General features: G+C 45.6%; 1 protein-coding gene across 5 annotated transcripts in view; it reads left to right on the top strand.

The window, feature by feature from the left end:
• Window positions 1-24,329, top strand: part of LOC142013400 (transducin-like enhancer protein 4) — a 136,700-nt gene that overhangs the window by 4,558 nt on the left and 107,813 nt on the right. The gene's annotated exons all lie outside the window — the stretch shown is intronic.

The following is a 24,329-nucleotide window of genomic DNA, read 5'->3' as shown; positions in this document are numbered from 1 at the left end:
ACATCACTCTGTATGAATGTTACAGTCTAAACTTTTAAGCATGAATCTGTGTTTGTGATTTGGTTCAATTGCATGTTTTTGTCTGTTTTTTGTGCGTGTGCACTGTTGCACACTGATTCCTCCCAGATGGGTTCAGTATAAGCATTTAGAGATTATTGTATCTGTTTGTAATCATGCATTATTGCCACATGAATAAGAAGCCTGATTCAGTTACACTTACACAATCCCAGCTCACAAAAGTATTCCCATTTACTACAATGAGACTGCATGAGTAAGGATTTGTAGGTAGGGCTTGTAGGACTAGCGTTATGTGAATTCTAAGCTTTGATGTTAGGCATATTTATATCTTTTTGGAGCATAAGTTACATTCTGAACACATGGCATGAAGGCAAAAAGCTTTATAGTCTGTGTGGAAAGGGGACTGTTGTCTTTAAACGGTTAAACTCGAATGGAAGGAGATCAAAATCGGTCGACACAAGAAATGGATGCAAAACCACCTACTTGTCTCTTGAGACTACTTAATAGGATGCCTGTACAGAAATTGTGTCCATTAGTTCCCAAAACTCTACCGGGTAAATGAGCTTTCTAGGAGAACATTATAAGGGTTAGCGCTGTGCCTCAAGGCCTGGCAACTAGGCAAAGATTATATCGTGTAGATCAATTTCTTTTTATTCATTTAAGCTTTTGGTTTAACCTTGCCTGGAAGAGAATGAAACAAACAGCTGACTTCTGTTTTCTAGATGAAACCTGCTTACTTGGTGTTTACTCAGAAGTTTTTGAAACCTATTGCTATGAATAATTTGCATGTGTTTGAGTAATGTGAACGTTCATTTATTTGTGCAATGCTGATCAGCGTAGGCGATCATGGCCCTCCACCCTGTCTGTTAAGAATATTCTGGAGCATCTCCACAATGTGACAATGCAACCATGAAGTGATACCATCCAGTATTTTTTCTCACGTTGTCTACCTCATCGTCGCTTTCCATTATACTTTCCTGTTGTCACTAAATTTTCAAGTGCAGACTTTCTAATTATATGGCCTAAAAATTTTGCCTGCCTTGTTCTTATCCTATTTAACAGTGTTCTTTTGCTGTTGGCTTCTCTTAAGACAGACTCGTTCGTCCTTTTGGTCGTCCATGAGATGCACAACATCCTTCTTAAAAAACCATATTTCTGTGGCTTCGGCGTACTTCTCAACTTGTTTACTGATAGTCCATGATTTGCATCCATACATGAGGACTGGTTCTACATAACATTGCAGCACTCTCTTCCTAATCTCCAATGATAAAGACCTGTTTGTGAGAAAGCAGTATTTCAGAAAATGAGAGGCATTCGCTTGAGCGATTCTGCATTTCACTTTGGCTAAACACCTACCATCAGATGTGGTATAGGATCCTAAGTACGTGAATTTAGTCACTTGGCAAAGAACTTTATCACTTGCTAATACCTCACATGTTGGCAGTACCTTTGTCTTCGTAATAGCCATTACTTCTGTCTTCGAGATGTTCAGTTCGAGTCCCTTCAACTCTCTCTTTCTTTATTGACAATATTAACCAGTTCCTGAAGATCTTTTTCACTTTCTGCTATTAAAAAAGTATCATCTGCATACCTAAGGTTGTTGATGTTACATCATCCAATGTTTAATCCTGGCAGACCTTCTATTTTGCGCATTATTCTTTCCCTGTACAAGTTAGAGATCAGGTGAAAGAGCACAACCTTGTCTCACTCCTCGTTTTATCTTCACATATCTACCAAGGTTTTTTTTGCAACCCTGATGACTGCTATCTGTTCCCAATAGGTGGTTTTTAATTATTCTCAAATCCTTCCCATCTATATCCAGTTCTTCCAACAGTTTCATCATATCTTCATGTTTTACTGTGTCGAACGCTTTCTCATAGTTGATGAAGAACAAATGTATGTCCTTTTGAACTTCCAGTGCTCTTTCGGTTAGTGACCTTAAAATGTAGATTGCGTTACCAGTACCTCTGTCTTTCGCAAATCCACATTGCTCACCACAGATCTCAGACTGTATTTGATTTCGAATCTGGTTCATAATAATCTTCAAAAGAATTTTGGTCATGAGACTGATTGATTGTCCTATGCTATTCACATTCAGTTGCACATGGTTTCTTCGGCAAGGCAATCAAAACAGATCTTGATACGTCTTCTGGGATGTGCTCTGTACTGTAAATATCACTTAAGAAATTTGTAATTGTGTCAAGACTAAAGTCTTCTAAGGCTTCAAACATCTCACTCGTGAATTTGTCTGTACCAAGCGCTCTTCCTCTTTTCATGCATTTCAAAGCTTTTCTTTTTTCTTCTTCCTTGAGTATAGGTGGACGATCTGTATTCTTAGAGGGACTCAACTTTTCTACTCTCTCATCATAGAGTTCTGAAATGTATTCTGACCACCTTTCCAAAATTTTATCCTTTTCCAGTATTATACTACCATCCTTCGACTTCAGACAGCCAGATGATGAACATGGTTTTCCTTCCTTTTACCTCATGGATTCGCATATGCACCTCTTTTGTATCACTTCCATGTTGTTCAACTATCTTACACTGTTCATTTAACCAGTTCTCCTTTGCAGCTGCACATTTTAACTTTATTTCTCTATTCAACTTTTCATATTCAGAAGATTTCTTTACTCTTCTTCTTTCTTCCATGAATTGCAAAGTTTCCTCAGTCATCCACTTAATAATGGTTTTATTTCTTGTAATGTTTTCATCTGCAGATGTAACAATGGATTCTTTTAATAATTCCCATTGTCTGCTAATATCGGTTAGGTCTCTTAAGGCGCTGGATCTATTTTTGACTGCTAAAGCAAATAGATCTCGAACTTCTCTATCTGTTTGTTTGGAGCAATTTCAAATCAAGTTTGTTTCTTACAACATTTTGAATTTTCTTTAATTTTACTCTCAATTTGCCTACCACCGGGACATGATCGCTATAGCAATCAGCAGCTGGCATTGTTTTAGCTGATATGAGAGAATTTCTAAACTGTTCATTTATAAGAATAAAATCAATTTTTGGTTCTTCATGTTCTCTCCTAGATTTTTGCATGTCCATAGTCTCCTTGGATGTTGCTTGAACCATGTGTTTCCTATGATCAAATCATGACATGAAGTCTAGCCCATCCTACCAGTCTTTGACCTCTTCATTTCTTGAGCCTAGACCATGAGGTCCTGTTATGTCTTCTGTTCATTTGCAACCAACCTTAGCATTAAAGTCTCCTTGAAAAATTAGAACTTCACTCGACTTACAGTAAGCTCTGGCTTGTTAGAGTTCTTCATAAAATCTGTCTCTTCCTCAGTGCTGTCTGCAGTTGGAGCGTAGACCTGGATTAGATTCACATCGAAGGACTTGCTTTCAAATTTAACTAACGAGACCCTATCTGATGCTGTCCAATAACCCTTTAAACTATTTGCCTTTTTTTTTTTTTGAATTTGATGATTCCCACACCCCTTTCATGTTTCTCTTCTCCTGAATAGACTATTTTGTACTCATCAGATGTAAAAATTTCAGCTCCCTTCCATCTCATTTCAGAGTCCCATTACATCTACCTTTAGTCTTTCATTTCTTGCTTGATGTTCTCCAGTTTCCCACTTGCCAGCATAGTTCTCACATTCCAAGTAGCAATGTTTATGATGTTGTTGTAGTTTCGTTTTTTTTTTTTTTTTTTTTTTTCTTTTTTGGTTTGCTAACAGTTGCCTGATGACGGTCTAGTGTCATCTGTAGCACATGGCATGCCCTGCCGGATGAGACTATTTTGCAACAGCTCTTTACATTGTTCTCGTTAAATAGGCAGTGGTTTTGGTTCATGATGTGCTTGGGAATGATACGATGGTGGTTTTTCCCCTTGCCTTCCATCGGTTATCTTTGGTTGGTTGTCTCAGTTAGCCTTTGGTACTTCCGTACCTTCCTGCAAGGCAGCAGGTTTAGTTGCGCTTTGTCTGGCATGGGTGTCCCTGCCAGGAGTTGAACTCCCGCCAGCATAGCTCATTGAGTCATTGGGACTCACAAGCCAAGGTAGCAACCCGTGAGAGAGAATAACGTGAACAACAGAACTAAATGGATGAATGGGAGAAGAGAACCCACATTTATAGAAGCCAGTTTAAAAATGTTCTAAGTATGGGATTTTGGACATCGCAAATGCAGAGGAACTCTAAAACACTGCTCCGGAAAAGACATTTGCATACATACAATGTTACCCATGCGAGAAGTCCTTTTAAACTTGGTGGAACTAGTCACAAGGGTGACATTCAGTAGAAGTGTAATTTTGCAGGAATGAATCTGGACCTAATTTAATACTCGGTGGCTGTGTCTACACGAGCCCCAAACTTCGAAATGGCCATGCAGATGGCCATTTTGAAGTTTACTAATGAAGCGCTGAAATGCATATTCAGCGCTTCGTCAGCATGCGGGCGGCTGCGGCGCTTCGAAATTGACGCGCCTCGCTGCCGCGCGTCTCGTCCCCACGGGGGTCCTTTCGTAAAGAAGTCCTAGGACTTCGAAGTAGGCAGGGTCCTTTCGAAAAGGAGCCCCGTGAGGACGAGACGCGCGGTGGTGAGGTGCGTCAATTTCGAAGCGCCGCGGCCACCCGCATGCTGATGAATCGCTGAATATGCATTTCGGTGCTTCATTAGTAAACTTTGAAATGGCCATTTGCGTGGCCATTTCGAAGTTTGGGGCTCGTGTAGACGTAGCCTGTGGGTGCAACAAACACTTGGAAGGAATAGCTGGACACATGGAGGACAAAATAATGGTGATGGCTTTTGATAAGGCCATTATAAACTTAATGTGAATCATTGGAAAGACTTCCTCAGGTCTTGTGTCAGATCTGCGATGCACAGCTGGGTGTTTTTTTTGAGTAAAACTTTTAAAAATAAATTGTGAAATGTGATCCCAGTAGCAGTCCAAAAATCTCTGCAGGCCACCTGTATAGCACTAGGCCACCGGCATTCCAAGCTAACTGGTGCAGCCAAACATTGTTGAAAAGACGAAGTATCTAGAATTAGGTAGGATTAAATGTGTGCAAACTTAAAATGTATGTTGGTTTGTTTATCGAAAACAGTCAGGATCTGAAGTAAGTAACTAAATTACTTTGAATTGAAAGCAAAATGAATTTTTTTTTCTTCAAGTTTTCTCCATTTCAAAAACTAGATACTGTTAAGGTGCTGGGAACTTTCACAGTATTCTCAAAAAATTATACATTTATTGGGGGAGGGGTTTAAAAGGATAGATTTTTAATTAAAATTCAGTTTTTCTATTGTCATTTCTTATTCAGATTATTGACATAGGCCCACATACATATGCTATTTGGGCTCCTTCAAAGGACTCTAAAAACCTAAATACCTTTATGGATCTGGGTTGTAAACACTGCATCCAAAAAACACTTATCAAATGCTGGTGTCTCAAATGAATTACCATTAAGAAACTTGTTCACTAGCACTCTGAAATCTTATTTCTGTTTCTTACATGGTACCTGTTGTTGAGCTGGCTCTTTTTATTCCCTTGCAAAATGAAGTCTCATAACTAATGTCTCTCAGGTTTTTTCTTTTTTGTCCTGCTGGTGTAGTGACTACAAAATATTTCTTCTCTGTCCCTATAACTGTAATAGTAAGGCCCAATTTCTCACACCAATACCAGATGTCCTTTCCTATGGTGTTTGAAGTATTTTGAGGGTTCCACCTTAAATTCTCCTTTCCTCCTCCCTGAGTCTTCAAATTCTACAAAGTCTAAATTAAGCAATTCTCCCTTACCCCCCACCCCCAACCCCTTTTTTTCTTCCTAAATTCAATCATACTGAAAATCCTGAGGGCAGTTTATCACATTATGAAATAGAGACAGCTCTGCACACCACCTTATTATATTTTCTTCCCCTCCCCCCTCCTGCCCTTTAAGCATAGAGGCATATCTGTCTTTATTTGTTTTCCTAGGCAGACAGCCCTGGTTCCTCTTAGCTTCTTTTCCAGATGTACTAACTGGATACCCTTGTAATGGGAAGCAGGCAATAATGCAGTGAAGTTGCCCTGCAGCGTAATTGGGCCTAGTTCTCAAGATCAGGTTAGGTTTATTCACTTATTAGATTTGCATCTCAGAGGGTTCAAGAGTAGGACTCCCTGGAGTCCTTGGAAGTACCCTAGTTATTGGTGGCTCTGATATTTGAAACCTTTGTGTATATATTTTTTTTCCCTGCAAAAGCTTTTGTTCTCTACTGCTCCCAGCCACAGTGTATTTATTTTTAGAGAAATACTTCATTGGAACAGAAAATGATGGTTCTGATAGAGTCATGACTCTGTGACTTAGTAAATTGATAAAAGGATAAATGCACACACAGCAGTGACTGTGTGGGTACATATGTGATGAGTAGGGGGGAGTGATAGTGGGTTTTTTTTTCCCCCTGCCCCTCCTGTGATGCTCATCATCAGTCATCCTGTGTTGATTTTGATAGAAGACTATTAAAGTGAAACCTATGGGGAATTTGTCATTCTGAAAGGAAAGCTAATGTAATTAGTACCAATTAAAGTACATTTAGTAAATTGGATTTAATCTTAATTAAGCCTGCATAATGTTGCCAATTTTTAACAATTATGTTTGAGAACATAATTAATTTAAATTTTGGTAACTGAGTAAATAGCATTAGACTGGTTGAATTTTATATATATAAAAATTTTAAGAGGAGTGTTGGGTACACTGTAATGTGGCATTATAGCCTAAATATTAGCTTAATTTCTGGGGTAATCTCTACCAGGATCAATAAAGCTGAGCAGACACATTTAGAGAAAACAGCAGAAAAGTTAGATGGGGCTGTGGATTGTCATATGAAACAATGCTTCCCTGTACCCTTAAGTTCTAGTATTAGAATAAAGGTTCAAAATGCTGTATAATTTGAAAATGTTACTTGCTAAATCGTCATAGCGTGGATTCTCTGAAAACAAAATTTAAGTGGTTCATGCATATCCACTGATGTGCTGTTCCTGACTCTTAATGTTGTGCTGGGTTTTGCTCGTCAGCTGATCTAGTTTAGAATTTTTTTAATCACACGAGCAAGAGTTTATTTAAATTGCTGTGAGCACACATGAATTCTGATGGTTTTAATCCAGTGTGAGGGATTTATAATTTGGCTATTGATAATAGGCATTTATAGTGAGACTGTGGAAGCTAACTAGGTTAAAAATCTCATTTGAACACTTTTAGAGAGGAATTCCATTTTTTATTCACTTTCATTTACATTTCTTCTGCTTTTAAAAGGAATTTTGGTGGAGGTGGGGTGTAAATTGTGATATCACAAATTACATAAAAAGAAAGTTCAGCTCTCAAAAAGCTGGATATTAAAATGAAATGACTTTTTAAAACCACTGTAAGTTGTCCCTCTTCCCTCTGAGCCCCAGTTTCACTTCAATCCATGTACATTTTATTACAAGACTTGGGCAACAGCCATTTGAGTGCTGCTAAAATATTAATTGAACAGAAATGAAAGGGTTTCTGCTAGCTGATGGGATATCATAATCGTAGCTGCAGTAGTCGATGGTAAATGATGATAAATGACATTAGGAACCTTTTTAGCAAACTGTAATAACTGCAAGAAGGGAAGCAGTATGGATTTGCATTATATCTGATACCCTCTAGTACCAAGTGGATTGCCAATACTGCTTGTTTAGCATTTTCTGAGGGCAATAGGATATTGATTTCTGACTTACAAGGAACAGCTCTATTTTCACCATTGAAAAGTATTGCAGGTTGTTAAGAAGAAATTGACTTGAAGAGGCCTGACTGCTGCCCATCATGGAACAAATAAAGCAAAGCTGCCGAAGCATGGTGGAGCAGTGAGATGGGGCCCTCAGCAATTTGTTGCTATTAATTTACCGTGCTTGACAGCAAATCAATCGGCATCTACTTCATCTGCTGGAGAAAATGCTGTCCAGGGCAGATAAAAGGCCCTGCGTGGTACAGGGAATAGACTGGCTTGGCCAAATGGAGGCTGCAGTTAATGTGTAAATAAGTGAAATCAAGGCCACTGCTGCAGAGAGAGCTGTTTTTAATTAGGTTGGGGCTTTATCGTGAGCTATTTAAGAAAGTAGTATAGAACTTGGCGAGTAAGAGAGGATTTATTGCCAACTGAGTTAATAGATGGCTTGCATGACGTCCTAGCCTTGAGTCTGCTTGCTGCTTGTGCCTCAGTAAATTATTTTGGTAAAAGGGTAAAGATGGGGATCAATTTGTTTAATTTAGGGCTAAGATGTGACTGATATTCGTCTTATGGCCAAGAAGATGAAAAAAATCACTGAAACGTGTGTGTGTGTGTGTGTGTGTGTGTGTGTGTGTTTAAATATAACAGGAATGTGATTTTTGTTTTGTTTTGTTTAAGGCAGAGGGCTGAACACTATTTTTGCAGACACACACATGCTTTTTTTTTTTTTCCCTTTCAGGCGACAGCCTGTGGTTGAATGTATGCTTCTTTTTCATTTGAAGAATAGTTGGAGAACCAACTAAAATTACACTGGTTAAATTTGCTCCCCATTATAAACAGTAGGAAAGGTTTAATAGAGATACAAGCAGTGGGTAGTCAGAATTGAGCTGGAAAACTTCAAAATAAGAGATTAGAAGTGAAATTTTTGAAGGTTGTAGTGGTGTACAATGCTTTCAAGGGAGAAAAGCCTACTTGTGGCTTTTCCATTACTTTTAAAATATAAAAATTGGGTTGACAAATCAGTTTGACAACCAAACCTTATCTGTGCTAGTTTTTTATTCATCCTACTCAGGGAATCCAGAACTGTTAAATAGCTCACCTACCTCACTTGTATAAGAAAGTAGACATCTGTACTACTCTGAATTAAAACAAAAAACATCCCTCACCGTAACTCTTAAGTTAGGGGTTTGTTGGGTAGTGAGCCTTTCGTAAACATATCCTTTGGCTAAACAGATGTTGTAGGAACCTGTAAGTGAAAAGTTTGTTTCTTGCCATATCAGAACAATGTGTGTTTCATCATGGTCTTGTCATTGACAAGAAAAGCTGGGGAGGCGGGGAGAGGGGAAAGGGAATACCTCAACACAATTCTAAGTATTATGGCTATTCAGACAACTGCTTAAGACACAGGAAATAGTGCAGAACATGCTGAGCAAACTTTTACATTAAAATGTTTGTTTACTTTCAGCAAGGCATTACACTACTGTGCTTAAACAGAAAAACATTTTTTTTTTTTTTTTTTTTTTCATGTAAAGATCTGATTTGCTTTAAGGTTGCTTCAATTTTGTGGGGCTGGAGGCTGTGGGAGGGTGCAGGGCCGGGGTGGAGGGAAGTTTGGTAGTAATTCCTATTATGAACTTGTCTAATCCTTTCTATTAAAAGGATTCTTGCAGCCTTCTGACAAAGCTGAAGAACTATCTAATGCTGAGCTGTCATTAGAGGAGGTTTTGTAACAAATCGATAAACTAAAAAGTAATAGATTACCAGGACCAGATGGTATTCACCCAGTAGCTGTGAAGGGGCTCAAATGTGAAAATTTGTAACCTATAATTTTAAATTAGTTTCTTTACCAAACGATCGGAGGACAGCTTATGTAACCCCAGTTTTTAAAGAGGACTCCAGAGATGATCTCCACAATTACAGGCTGGTAAGCCTGACTTTGGTACAGGTTGAACCTCTCTGGTCCAGCAGCATCCTTGGTCCATTAAGATGTAAGTGGACATATGGCTAACTAAAAGGTGTGTAGAAAACTTGGCCAGTCCCATAAAGGTTTTGTGTGTGGTGTTTTTGTGTTTTCCCTACTGCCACCAATCTAGCTCTCTGTTCTGTGCTGTTATTTAACTCTAATGTACTCTTAAATATCTTCTATGGGCCCAGCAAGAAGTGGACGTGTTGGTAATGCTGCTAGACAATATCGACCTCCCGTGATTCGGTAAATTCTCTGGTTTGGCACTGGTCAGATTTCAACCTGTACCAGGCAAACTCATTGAAACTATATGTGTAGAGTCCTTTTGTTTTTGTAAAGGGAAATCATGCCTCACAAGTCTACTAGAATTCTTTGATAGGGTCAACAGCACATGGACAATAGGAATTCAGTGAACCTAGTGTACTTAGATTTCAGAAAGCCTTTGACAAAGTCATTCATCAAAGGCTCAAACAAAATGAGTACCATGGAATAAGAGGAAAGGTCCTTTCATGAATTGTAATGGGCTAAAACATAGGGATGGATTAAATGCTCAGCTTTTAGAAATCAGAGAACAGCTACTGTTGTCCTCCCCAGCTATCTGTACTGGGACCAGTCATACTCAACCTATACACAAATGATCTGGAAAAAGGGGTTAACAATGAGGTAGACACACTTTTCGCAAATGATATGAAACTACTTCAGGGCTACATCTATACTGTCACCTCCTGTTCGAAAGGGGCATGCAAAAACGGTGGATTGAACATACAAATGTATTAACTGGCATATTCATTGCATCATTTGCATAAAGGCAACCACTCTTCTAGGAAAAAGGGCACTTTGGAAAGCAGGGCTTACTTTTGAAGGAACCCATCTACATGGCTGTTTTGCTGTTTGAAAAACAGCACTTCTGGAATGGCAAGTGGTTGCTATTATGCAAATGAGGTGCTGAATATGTAAATTAGCACCTCATTTTCATTTTTGGTCTGTCATGGTTGCATGCCCCTTTTGAAAGGGAGGGTCCAATATACACCTAGCCAAGATGTTTAGCTCCGAAGCAGACTGCAATGAGTTACCCAGCTTAGTAAGATCTCTTTGTAACTGAACATCTTCCATATGAGGAGATATTAAGATGACCAGGACTTTTCACTTTGGAAAAGAGACAACTAAGGGGGAATATGATAAAGGTATATAAATCATGACAGGTGAAAGAAAATAAATTTGTTTACCTCTCATAACAAAAGAATGGGGGTAGTCACCAAATGAAATTATTAGTCAGCAAGTTTAAAACAAACAAGTGTGTTTTTTCACACATGACATACTGTCATCCTGTGGAACTTCTAGCCAGAAAATGTTGTGAAGGCCAAGACAATGAGGGGCTCAGCAGAGAGCTAGGTAAGTTCATTGAGTAGAGCTCCATCAATGGCCATTAGGCAGAATGGGCAAAGAATCATGCCCATAGCTTCTGTTTTCCAAGACGCTGTGACAGGGGATGGATCTCTTGATACCTCACAAGGAATGAGTAGAGAGGGTATCTGGCTTTGTCTTCTGTCGGAAGACCAGATTCTAGGCTAGATGGACCTTTGTATTGATCCAGTAGGACTTCTTCCCTTGAGAATTCCTAACACCTCCATTGTTTGCAGCAGATGCTAGGAACAGGTCAGAGAAAAAAGGCTCTGACCAATCCAAGTGCTTTCTTTGCTATATGAGATTTCATTCAGCTTTGAGCTATAAACTATTAAATTGCCCTTTTAGTTCTGTTGCTTGTTTCCCCCCACCCCCCAAAAAACAAACAAAACCCCAAACAAACATTGGCATCCAAGCTAAGAATGGACCACAAACATTCTACATGCTAAACAGCTGGATCTGTTTCACTGCTGTCACTGCAGTAGAAACACCACTGCCGTAGAGCGTGCATTTTTCTTTTTCCCTCTCAATCTTTTTTAATTTTTGGACCCTTACAACATGTTGAATGGATGTGTGTATCCCTTTGGAAATCTTAGACATAGTTAATGGACTCCATCCTAAGGTCCTGCAGACCACAGGTTGAAAACCACTGTGCTAAAAGGAACAGCTGGGAGCTTCTGGGGAAGGTGTACAATGTATGACAGAGGGATGGAAAGGGAACTGGAAGAGAATGAGTGTTTGAGTCAGGTTGTGATACTGGGAACAACCAGTGGATCCAACACCTGGCATCAGCACTTCATCACTCCCTCTGGGATAGCTGCTTTCTGCTGCTGCTGGCTAATGCTGCTAGGCTAGTAGTTTAAGTGGTTGGTTGTGTGTATGCAACATGATGTGTTTTTGTTTGTTGCATGATCATATACTGTCTTTTCTTCAGATGCTCATTCAGTGCACAGAGTAGACACAGCTTACATAATTAAGTTTGCATAGGCAACAATATATCTGACATTTTAAAACTTGTACTCTTGTGCTCAACTTTCCTGTTATTCAGTGATATAGTTATCTACAATTTTTAGATGGTAAAATCCCTGCCCTGAGGAATTTTGTTTTGTTTTTTCCTAAGAGGAGTGTGCTCTAGTTGCTCAGTACACAGGTGCCAGTTTGCTAGGTTAAGTTTTAAAAAAAAAAAAAAAAAAAAAAAAAAAAAAAAGTGGATTTTCTTTATTCAAATCATCGTCGTCATCAAAAACCATGGGCTCAGAGCCCATTGGTGTTTGATGCCTCTCTCACTATTTCCTTCCATTTTATTCAAATACCAAAGTATATATAATGCTCAGTTTCTGGATACTTGATTTTTAGTTTTATATGGTAGGTATGTCACTTGCTGGCAGGATATACAACAATAATTGAGAATCAGGTGGATAGCTGCTCTGTCAGTTTGTGAATGATTTGATTGTGATCATTACAAAAATCACTTCTTTGCTTAGTCTCTGGATAGCACATCAACAGTCACTGGCTCCTAGAAACTCCTCTCATCCATGAGGTGATGGAAGTGCAAGGATTAGGAGAAAGATAGCTGATGCTTGGGTTAATTAGCATAATTGCCTTATTTTGTGACTGGGAATAAAGTCTTGCCTAATCTCACTTTAGCAGAGATTGAATCATAGGACTGTAGGGCTCGAAGGGACCTAAAGAAGTCATCAAGTCCAGCCCCTGTTTTTAAATTCTCCAATGATGGGAATTCTGTAGGTTCTTTGAAGCCTGTTTCAGATCTTAACTACCTTTTATAATTTCCAGGGGGAATCCTAACATCAAATCCAAATCTCCCTTTTTGGAGATTAAGCCTATTATTCCTTTTCCTATCACCCATGGACATGAACAGTTAATCCACTAGCAGTCCTGCATTGCACAGTGGCTTTGTTTCTTGATACACTTAGGTTTATATAGGTACAGTTTTCTCTACAGTAGGTTCTTATGATGCCTCACACCACTATGGGAAGTGCAGAGCATGCATCCAGATCACAAAAAATACATTTAAGGCTAAAACTATACTGAACATAACTTAATCTTGAATTCAGAAGATCCTTCAGGGTTTTGCAGACTTTCAGGGTCATCGTTACCATTGTAGGTTGGGATGAATCTGAAATGATTTTATGACATACCCTGGGAGCTGCTTTTTCTGGATAAACTCCTGATTATAAGTTGGCTTAGTTGTCTTGTGCCTCTTTTTGCATAAAAGTAGATCATAGAATGTGCAATTGCGTAACCACCTGGATAGTGTACTAGTCCCCATCACCAGACTGAAAATTTAAATTGGGAGATATCGGGGCTGCTGGTTAGTAGTACTTTCTAGGTAACAACATTCCAGATAAAAGCTTTTTCTGTATTTAAAATTAGTTGTGATGCACATACTGGTAGCTCTTCAGTATTATGTGAGGGATCCCAGTAAAATAGAGGAAATGTCTAAATCTTATTAATAATTTTAGTTTTATTTAAAATATATATGTTGTTCAATAAGTCACAAATGGGAAGTAGCGTTTAAATAGTTTTTTTTTGTTCTGGGTGTGAGATTTAGACCTCCTTGGAGTTATCTTTCCATGCTGATTGTATTAGCATGGAAAAGTAGAGGGGTGTTTATTGCTGAGATGTTTAAATATACAGGTGTGTTAGGCAACTCAAAATTGTGGTCCCCAGAGTAAACTTGAATGGGTTCCTTGAAGGCTGTATGTTTGTGTGGTATACACTACTGGCATCCAGTACATTTTTTGCCATTTGCTACGTGTAGTGAATAAGATATTGCACTGTGGTGAATGTCGAGGTGGCCAACTCGCACCTCTCAGGCAGCACGTGGATCTTGGAAGCCTTTAAATTCAGCTTCCCCAGAGAGCAGCATGTAGGGAGTGCCTCCACTCCCTCTGCACATGCACTCCCACCACTTGGTGGGAGAAGTGCATGGCCACATTGGCGAGAGCTCTGGTGAGTTGCCAGCATTGAATTAAGGGGCGGGGGGGCCTGGCTCAGGGGAAGGGCATTTATTTTGTGAGGGGGGGGCTGGGAGTGCCTTGCTATGGGGGGAGGGCAGTTATTTGGATGGGGGGCTGGGAGTGCCTGGCTATGGGGGGAGGGCATTTATTTGGTTGGGGAGCTGCGAGTGCCTGACTCTCGGGGAGTGGGGAGGCCATTTTATTAGGAACAGGGTGCAGGGGAAGAGGGCTGGGAGCACAAATAGGCTACGTCTACACGTGAAGCCTACATTGACATAGCTTATTTCGATGTAGCAACATCGAAATAGGCTATTTCGATGAATAACGTCTACACATCCTCCAGGGCTGGCAACGTCGATGTTCAACGTCGACGTTGCGCAGCACAACATCGAAATAGGCGCTGCGAGGGAATGTCTACACGCCAAAGTAGCACACATCGAAATAGGGATGCCAGGCACAGCTGCAGACAGGGTCACAGGGTGGACTAGCGCTTCCGGGGCAACAGCTAGCCACTCCCTTAAAGGGCCCCTCCCAGACACACTCAGCCTGCACAGCACGCGGTCTGAGGAGCCATAGGCACACAGACCCTGGGCGATGCAGGCATGGACCCCCCAGCAGCAGCAGCAGCAGCCAGAGGTCCACCCAGCCCTCCCGGCAGGAGCAGGGCTTGCCCTGCTGAGCACCTCCTTGCTACACCGGAGGAGGAGCTGCCCCTAGGGCAGCAGGGCTCAACCCCCAACCCTGCAGCACCCCCGCCCCCAGCCTCACACGCCGGCAGCTGTGGAGCTACCCCACCAGCACCGACTGGTGGGAGCGGCTGGTGCTTGAGGAGTGGGACGACGACCACTGGCTCAGGAACTTCAGGATGAGCCGGCAGACATTTATGGAGCTGTGCCAGTGGCTCACCCCCGCACTCAGGCACCACGACACCGCCATGCGACGTGCCCTCACAGTGGAGAAACGGGTCAGCATCGCTGTCTGGAAGCTGGCCACTCCAGACAGCTACCGATCCGTGGGACAGCAGTTTGGTGTCGGCAAGGCCACCGTCGGCGCTGTCCTCATGGAGGTAAGAGAACCCACGGGGGGAGGGCAGGGCAGGGCAGGGGAGGGGGGCCCGGGCAGGGGAAGGGAGGGCAGGGCAGGGCAGGGCTACGCACACCCTGCTCACCCCTCATTGGTGCTGTCCCATGTGCTTTCCCTGCAGGTTGTGCGTGCCATCAATGCCATGCTCCTGCACAGGCTTGTGAGGCTGGGGGACCCACATGCCACCATCGCGGCCTTTGCCACCCTGGGCTTCCCCAGTTGCTTCGGGGCTCTGGATGGCACTCACATCCCCATCCGCGCCCCGCATCACAGTGGAGGACGCTACATGAATCGCGAGGGCTACCATTCTGTGGTCCTCCAGGCCTTGGTGGACAGCCAGGGCCATTTCCAGGACACTTATGTGGGCTGGCCTGGCAGCACCCACAATGCCCGGGTTTTCTGGAACTTGGGCCTGTGCCGCCGGCTGGAGGCGGGAACCTACATCCCCCGGCGGGAGATCCCTGCGGGGGACACCACCATGCCCCTCTGCATCATCGCAGATGCGGCATACCCCCTCCGGCCCTGGCTCATGCACCTGTACATGGGCCATCTCTCCGCTAGCCAGTAGCGCTTCAACCAGTGCCTGAACCACGCGCGCCAGGTGGTGGAGCGCTCATTTGGCCGCCTGAAGGGACGCTGGAGATGTCTCCTGACCTGCCTGGATGCGGGCCCCAACAACATCCCCCTGATTGTGGGTGCCTGCTGCGCCCTGCACAATTTGGTGGAGAGCAAGGGGGAGGCTGTTTTCCAGGGCTGGGCTGTGGAGGCCGGCAGGGCCGACGTGCAGCCACCCGCTGCCCCCAGTCAGCAGGTGGACCCCGAAGGGACCCGGGTCCGGGAGGCCCTGTGGGCCCACTTCGATGATGAGGCTGCGGGGTGAACTCTGCCAGGCCCCCCACTGCCCACCCCTTCCTCCACCACACTCCCTGCCCCAATGCCCACACTATGGAGCACCCAACCGCACCCCCCTCCCACTCTTCCTGGACAAATGACAGCATGCACTTGTGGCTGAAGTTAAACTGCTTTTTCTTTTAGAACTTTTTTTTTAACTATAAATAAAACAAGAACAAACTATATACAACGTGTGGAACCAAAGTAATATGTACAAATAAAACAATAGTAATAAAAAAGTGTCCTCATTAATAAAAAGAAAACCAGGGGATGATAAAGGGGAGAACTATTTACATGGGGGGGACGGGGCAAATGGAGGGCACAAAATAATAAGTCCCAACTCTATACGGGGGGGGGCCCGTCCCGGGCCCCTCGCCCCTAAAATCCGGCACTGGGCGTGGGCGGCTGGGAGCCCCGCCGCTGCCACAGCCCTGTCCGGGGCTGGCTGGGGGTGGGGCGGACCGGAAGATATACCCGGCGAGTCTCAGCTGGCTCCAGGGGTCCCTCGGCGCTCCGGCCCTCGGCGGTGGGTGGCAGGGCGACGGCGGACGGGACGGCGACGTGCGGAGCAGCGGGTGGAGCAGGCAGGGTGGACACTGCGGCGGCCGGCGTGGCATGGGGGGCCAGGTAGTCCACCAGGCAGTCCACCAGGCGGTTGAAAGTTTCCATGTAGGCCCCCCATGCCTCTTGGTGCCAGGCTAGCGCCCGCTCCTGCAGCTGCAGGTGCTGCTCCGCGACCTCCAGCTGCCGACGGTGGATGGCCAGCAGCTGGGGGTCCGTCGCCGTCGGCTGGTGGTGGTGCGGGGTCCGCCGTCTAGCCCACCGTGGGGCCGGTTGGTCCTCGGCCGAGGGGCTTGCCTTCAGCGATGGCCCTGGAGGGGTCTCCGGGACCACTGATGCCTCGCCGGCGCTCTCTTCCGGTCCTTCCAATGGTGCAGGTGCGGGACACAGGAGAGGAGCGGGGGAAGAAGAATGGAGACAGGCGTTAGTGTGGGCCCCGAGCCGTGGCCTTTGTCCCCCCAGCCCTGTGCTGCAGGTTCTCCGTCCCCGGGAGCTGCTGCTGTGATGGATGGGGTTCAGGGGTCCCCCTGCACTGCACCCCGTCCCCTGGTGGGGGCGACTCTCACTTCACTCCGCAGGGTCTGACAGCAGGAGAGGTTTCTTAGGCCACAGATGCCCAGTTTCTCCCAGGAGCGACAGCACCAGCTGTCGGAAGAGACAGTCCTTCTAACCTGTCCTGGGGAGAAGACCCCAAGGGGTGCCCCTCTGGGATGCAGCTTTCCCCCTCCTCAGGCTGGCTGCCTTCCAGCTCTCCCTTCCCCTAGCCTCTGCCTCTTCCCCCCCCAGTTCAAAGCCAGCTCGGCTCCTCCCTCCTCTTTGTTCAGGGCAGAGGTGTCACCTGCCAGCTGTAGCCCCAGGATCATCCTTTGCCCCTGGGAGCTATTCGGCTCTTGTTGCTCATATCTAGCCTGTCTCCCTTTTGCATTCCCCCCACTACATCACATGCTGCTGCTGCTGTTGCTGCTGCTGCTGCTGCAGGGTGTCCCACCCCCTCCTCCCGGGGGCCCCTCGAGGTTCCGCTCTCCCCTGTCCCGGGGATGGGGCATGGCACTGTCGTGCGGGGTCGGGGGGGGCAGGAGCTGATGCACTGCTGTGAGGGACATGGCCCTGCTGTCCTTGGGGCCATGGCCAGGTGAGCATGTGGGGGGCCCTGGACACATATCTATTACCCCCGCTCCTCAAGCCCAGGGGTGTACACCAGAGGAGGGTACATACCTGTTGGTCCACTCCCACTGTCCGGAGATCCCCGGGGGGCGGAGGCCCGGCTGCTTCTCCGGGATGGCAGGAGGAGGATCTGCAGCCCGGATTCTGCGGAGGAGGAACCCCCCTCCTCCTCCTGCCGCGATGTCCCGGGGGTGGGCTCCGGGGGGGGGGGGGTGGCCCCGGGGGGCGGGGCTTACCTCCGGGGCGGACTCCGGCTGAAGGGCCTGCTGGGGCTCGTCGGCCAAAGTATCAAGGGTGGCCGGAGGGGAGGAGGTGTGCTGGGGGCCCAGGATGTCCCTGAGCTCCCTGTAAAAGGGGCAAGTGACGGGGGCGGCCCCAGATCAGCTGGCCGCATCCCGGGCCCGGGAGTAACCCTGCCGCAGCTCCTTCATCTTACTCCTGACGTGATCAGGAGTGCGGGCAGGGTGACCCCGGGCAGCCAGGCCGTTGGCCAGCCGAGCGAACGCATCCGCCTTCCGCCTCTTGCTCCCCATTACCTGGAGCATCTTCTCCTCGCTCCAGAGCCGCAGCAGGTCCCACAGCTCGGCCTCCGTCCAGGAGGGGCCCCGCTGCCGCTTGCCAGCCTGGCTGCCCGCCTGGCTGGGCTGGCTGCCCTGGCTCCCCTTGGGGGGGGGTCCCCTGGAGGCGCTGGGGGGACTGCCGGGCAGCCATGGCAGGTGCTAGCCCTGTTCTGGGTGGCTGAGGGATGTGCAGGCTGGCCACGTGTCTGGGCTGCTGCCTGCACGTTCCCTCAGCTTCCTGCACAGGAAGGGAGGGGGAGGGGACCTTTAAGGGGCTGCTCCACGCGGCCATCATTGAGCTGAGGGGCTGCAGAGAGCATCTCTCAACCCCTCAGCTGATGGCCGCCATGGAGGACCCCGCAATTTCGACGTTGCGGGACGCGCAACGACTGCACGGTCCCTACTTCGACGTTGAACGTCGAAGTAGGGCGCTATTCCTATCCCCTCATGGGGTTAGCGACTTCGACGTCTCGCCGCCTAACGTCGAAGTTAACTTCGAAATAGCGCCCGACGCGTGTAGCTGTGACGGGCGCTATTTCGAAGTTCGTGCCGCTACTTCGAAGTAGTGTGCATGTGTAGACACGGCTATAATGTGGCAAATATGGAAAGACGACAATCACAAGTGTGGTGATGTTTGAATTCCTGTTGGACGCCCCAGTATGCGCTACTGACAGTTATCAAAGAATCATGAGTCAGCTCCTCTCTCTGCCTGAAAAATCAAGGTACTGTTTTAAAAACTATCTCATGATTTTCAAAGATCTTCTCCAAGAATACAGTGTGATCACTTGTGTTTAGCAGGCAGAAGTTTTCTGTGTGAGTCTTAGGCTACATCCACCAGGCAGATGGATGCTGCTGCGGTAATCTTCCAGAGTTTTAGTGTGCATGGTAGGGATACACTAAATTGAACTCATAGGGTACGTGTGTTGGTGCCGGTACTCCTGCCCCACTGTAGGAGTAAGGGAACTCAATAGGAGCGTTCACTCCTGTCCATCTCCCACAGTGGAGATGGTGTGGAAGCCTGAATTAAGTTAGGTCGACTCTAGGTACATAATTTTAACGTACCTGGAGTTGCGTACCTTAATTCAAACTTTTCTGTTGTATAGTCCTGCTCTTCCAAAACCGACTCATGAGAGTTGGCAGCATCAGACGCAGTTTAAAAATATCAAGAAGGTGCTCTCTTTTGTCATCATGTCTTACACTTTGGAAATCTAGGCTTTAGTTATTTAAGGGAGAGCAAACTTTAAAAAAATATTTTCCTCCTTTTATTGTATGTGGTTTGTACGTTGTGCTGTGATCACATTCTGCACAGTTCTAATTTCAGTGAGAGGGGGAGAGATGTGTACGCAGCATGCATGGTAAGGTGCTCTATCTTAGTTTCTTCCTGTTGCCTTGCCTAAATGGGTTCTCAAAGATTTTTGACATTTGCTGGACTGTATTCAACTTCTTCAAAGGAGATAAACTTGTTATTCTTGTGTTTTGGGATGTGGAACATTGGCAATGAAAATTTGTGATTCAGTTTTCTTGTATTTGCTTAAAACCTCTATGGAGTATCTTACACATGAGCAGAAGTCTGAGTGTCCCATTCAGCCTATGCACAGTGTACTGTCAGCATAATAATGTCCTGCCACCAGATTCAGTTTTTGGCTTGCACGGCATAGTGCGTCTGGAAGCATTGCGGTTTTTTAATATTTTAATCAATCTTTAAAACAAGCACAATAAATCTTAACCTCATTTACCATGTACCTCTGTGGCTGGATTCCCTTACTGTCTCTGTTTCCTCTTACCCATTGACTATTTATAGAAGATTTGAAAATGAAAAAAAACACAGATTGGAACCTCCAACAGCATAAAAACCTGCAAGCAATATGTAGTCAATAGCACTGTGGCTCCCCCTGGAATCACTGTAATAGCAGATAAGGAAAGTGGTAATGCTGGTTAATGATCACCTGTTTTTCAGCTGAGTCCATAGGCAGTGGTGCAATTTTACTGTCCAGGCAAAGCATATTAGGAAGCAGAGGGACCCCTCTCCCTTTGTCAGAGTTTGAACACACAGTTGTCAGATCAAAGCAGAAGAGGGCCAACATAAGGTCTCCACAAAGACTTAATAAAATATTTTGGTACTTTGTAGTCGATAACGGCAAAAGTTGTTGTTCTGAATTTAATACTCAAGTGGGTTGGAGACGCGGGTGGCTGGAGGCGAGTCAGGAAAGAGAAGCAGTTTTAGAGCATAGTTGCTGTATAATTAAGACAGAAGGCTTCCTGAAAAGCAACCCTAGCGTGTCTGGGTATGTGATGACAGCAGAGAAGAGAAAAGGACTGTCCTGAAGCCTGTGCTCAGTGTGTTCTTTTGCATACCTAAATTGGAAGTTAAGGGGGAGAAATCATGGTGCATTTCTTTGTGAGTCTTACAAAATGTAATCATGAAATGTCTAGCCATTCTGATTGCTGTTCTTCCCCACAGCCACTTAGTGGTTGTAACCACAATTATTGTGTTTTAAAATTAATCATAACTATTGTTGGAATGACCGCATTGCCTGGAAAATGAGGAGGGGACAGGAGGAGCGAATTTTGACTTTTTTTTTTTTTTCAAGCTCTGGGGCACCTCCAATAAAGATTAACCTTTTTTTAAATTCTCAAGCTCTGTAACAGAGGTAGCGAGGGCGTGGACTTCTAGACTTGTAAGTCCTGCTGGTTAGCCCATCTCGCTCATTTATCTTTACTAGTGCTTGAGGAATTGTGTCTGTATTTTGTTTAACAATTGTCTTCCATTTTTACTTCCCCTGGAAAAGGGGAGGAACCAAAGTAAATCTCAAATCTCAGCCAGTGAGCAAAGATTACTGAGGTTAGGTTATCACCCGTCTCTATTCATGACTTTCTGCACATACCAGCATGGATTTTTCAGTAGTTTTTTCATGTTTAGCTTTGCTTTTAAAGCAAAAATACTTAAGGGAACCTTATTTCCATAAGCTGAATATGGTACATCTCATAAAATTATTCATAGTCAAATAAGCTCACCGGCAATCAGAGCTATGGAGTAAAAACATTTAAATTTAGCATCCAGTTGACTGAGTTCCCATTTAAAAGAAATAGTGAGTACCTGGAGTCTTTTTATTTACCTTTATCTCTAAAGTTTGCATGGTGAGAGGTACCTCTCACAGGATGATGGGGCTAATCAACTGACCTGACCCAACCCTACTTACTCAGTGCTCTCTAGCCTATGTTCCTGGCTGCGCCTGGGGACAGACCTGCTTTCCTGGTACCTGATGGATGCATCTTCTCAGAACATGGCCAGCTGCATCCTTTCAGCACTGGGACACAGAAAAATCTTCCAGCTGTGGGGAAGGGGGGTAGGGAATGACTTAACCCAAGTCTTTGTAGAAGTCATCTCTTCCTAGCTCCGACTCCTCTATGGCTGGAAGCGGTCTGTCTTTCTGCCTGTGCAAAGGCAGCTAACGTCGCTCAGCAGCCACTGGGTGCCACCTCTTGTCTGGCCACAGCACAGGCAGAAGAGGGTTAAGTGTTAAAGATACGTTGTGCACCAAGGTCCAGGGAGCCTGACTGCAGGATCTTGCCAGAGTGGTGGCTTAGCAGGGAAGGTGCACAGGCATTGATCAGCCCTGCACTTCTGGGGACAGAGCATAGGGTGGGGGAAGGTAAATGAAGAAGGTGCTAAGCAACCCTACCCAGGGGGCTACTTTAGATCCCATAGGGTTGGGGCATGAACAGACTGGAAGTAGTTTTCTTCTCAACTCTGCAGAGCTTAGCTGAGGGGTGGAGACTCATACCAGCCTTGTGTGCAGGCAGGCTTGGCTTCTCCTGGCCAGCAGCCTGGTCTGTGGGGTCTTGAGCTTTTCACTGATGTCAGCCCAGCCAGAGGCAGCGGGGAGGAGCCTGGTGGCCAGGCTGTTTGGTTAATTGAATGGCCTACCAAAGGCTGGTTCTCTGCCTAGTGCTGGGAGTAAGATGCGTTGCACAGTGGGGGGCGGGGGGAATGAGTGGGAGCAGCAGGGCTGAGGGGGCAAACGGGTGTGGGGCGGGAGGATGTTTGAGGGGAGGGCATGTAAAGAGTTGAGGGGTGAGCAGCAGAGGCAACTTGTAGCAGACCACTGCCTGCCCCTGGACCCACACCACTCACTGCTGGTTGGTGGATGGCTGGTGAGTAAGGATCCAGCCAGCAGTGGGACCACCAGTAGCGATGGGAGGGGAGAGACAGAAAATATGGGAGAGTTTGCCCATTTTTAAGGAAAAGTTGGGATGCTGCAAGAGGGCTTAAATATGGGACTGTCCCTTTAAATAAAGGACATCGGGGCTACGTCTACACATGCACGCTACATCGAAATAGCTTATTTCGATGTAGCGACATCAAAATAGTCTATTTCGATGAATAACGTCTACACGTCCTCCAGGGCTGGCAACGTCGACGTTCAACTTTGACGTTGGGCAGCACCACATTGAAATAGGCGCAGCGAGGGAACGTCTACAAGTCAAAGTAGCACACATCGAAATAAGGGTGCCAGGAACAGCTGCAGACAGGGTCACAGGGCAGACTCAAGAGCAAGCCGCTCCCTTAAAGGGCCCCTCCCAGACACAGTTGCACTAAACAACACAAGATCCACAGAGCCGACAACTGGTTGCAGACCCTGTGCATGCAGCATGGATCCCCAGCTGCAGCGGCAGCAGCAGCCAGAAGCCCTGGGCTAAGGGCTGCTGCACACGATGACCATAGAGCCCCGCAGGGGCTGGAGATAGAGCGTCTCTCAACCCCTCAGCTGATGGCCGCCATGGCGGACCCTGCTATTTCGATGGTGCGGGACGCAGATCGTCTACACGTGCCCTACTTCGACGTTCAACTTCGAAGTAGGGCGCTATTCCCATCCCCTCATGGGGTTAGCGACTTCGACGTCTCGCCACCTAACGTCGATTTCAACTTCGAAATAGCGCCCAACATGTGTAGCCGTGACGGACGCTATTTCGAAGTTGGCGCCGCTACTTCGAAGTAGCGTGCACGTGTAGACACGGCCCTGGACACACTGATGGATGCTCCTATTCTCCCTTCCACTCATACTAGTGGCAGGTGGGGCAGTCATTGCAGCACAGCTATGGAATGGGGAAGTGTTTTGTGCTTTGTTTCCCAGAGAAGTGGTTGGAAACTGCTCTTTCAGAGCGCCACAGGTTCAACCTTCAGCCAAGTCTTGGAGCCACAGCCTGGACAGAGCGGTGATCCTGAATTCCTCCTCTGTGGCATGCTTCGTTCTGAGCCAGGACTTCCTGGGTTGGGTTTCTGATAATAGTCTGGGGAAAGCCACTCCACCACTACGGCTGCTCTGCAGCCAACGGATCTGAAGGATCCTTGTGATGAAGATGTCCTTTCTGCCAGATGGCCAGTAAATTTTGCCATTGACTGTTCTGGGCCAAAGGACATCTGGAATCTTTGCCTTTCTCTTGTGAACTGTCCATGTATGACCTTGACAATCACTTAACATTTCTCTATCTCTTTTGGTGGGGCTGGTGAATAATATTTACGTGATAAGAGAAGCTTCACTTGTTAACATTTGAAACTGCATTTAAATTCTCAAATGAGAGGTGGTCTAGAGGTGCAAAACACTAATTGAATCGATAATTTACAGGGGAAAGGAGAACCTACTTTTAAATAGCTTAAAGGAGTGTTCAAAACATACATTCCCACAAAGTTGTGTTGGTGTCATGGCCAGCCGTCACCTTGTAGCTTGTATCAGTGACGTCTAACACTAATATTGGTCTTCTATCTTCTGCCAAGTAAATTTTTTGTAGCAGGAAGGGGTGAGGGACATGGGAGATTCTGGTTTGAGGATTGGGACAGGGAGCCAATGTTAAAAACATATCAAAGTATAAGTTGATCAAGAAGTCTGTGCTGGATCTTTTCAGCTGAAGAGGAGACAGAACAAGCAACAACTGGAGGGAATTACTTAAGTTTTCTCCTCACGTCTCTCATGTCCCTTCAGTACCATTCCCTCTATGACAGTTCTCCAGCTACACAGTGCCCTCTTTG

This window comes from Carettochelys insculpta, chromosome 5, assembly GCF_033958435.1.
Source record: "Carettochelys insculpta isolate YL-2023 chromosome 5, ASM3395843v1, whole genome shotgun sequence".
Lineage (NCBI taxonomy): Eukaryota > Metazoa > Chordata > Testudines > Carettochelyidae > Carettochelys > Carettochelys insculpta.
The sequence above is the reverse complement of the archived record's forward strand: the minus strand, read 5'-3'. Positions and strand labels throughout refer to the sequence as shown.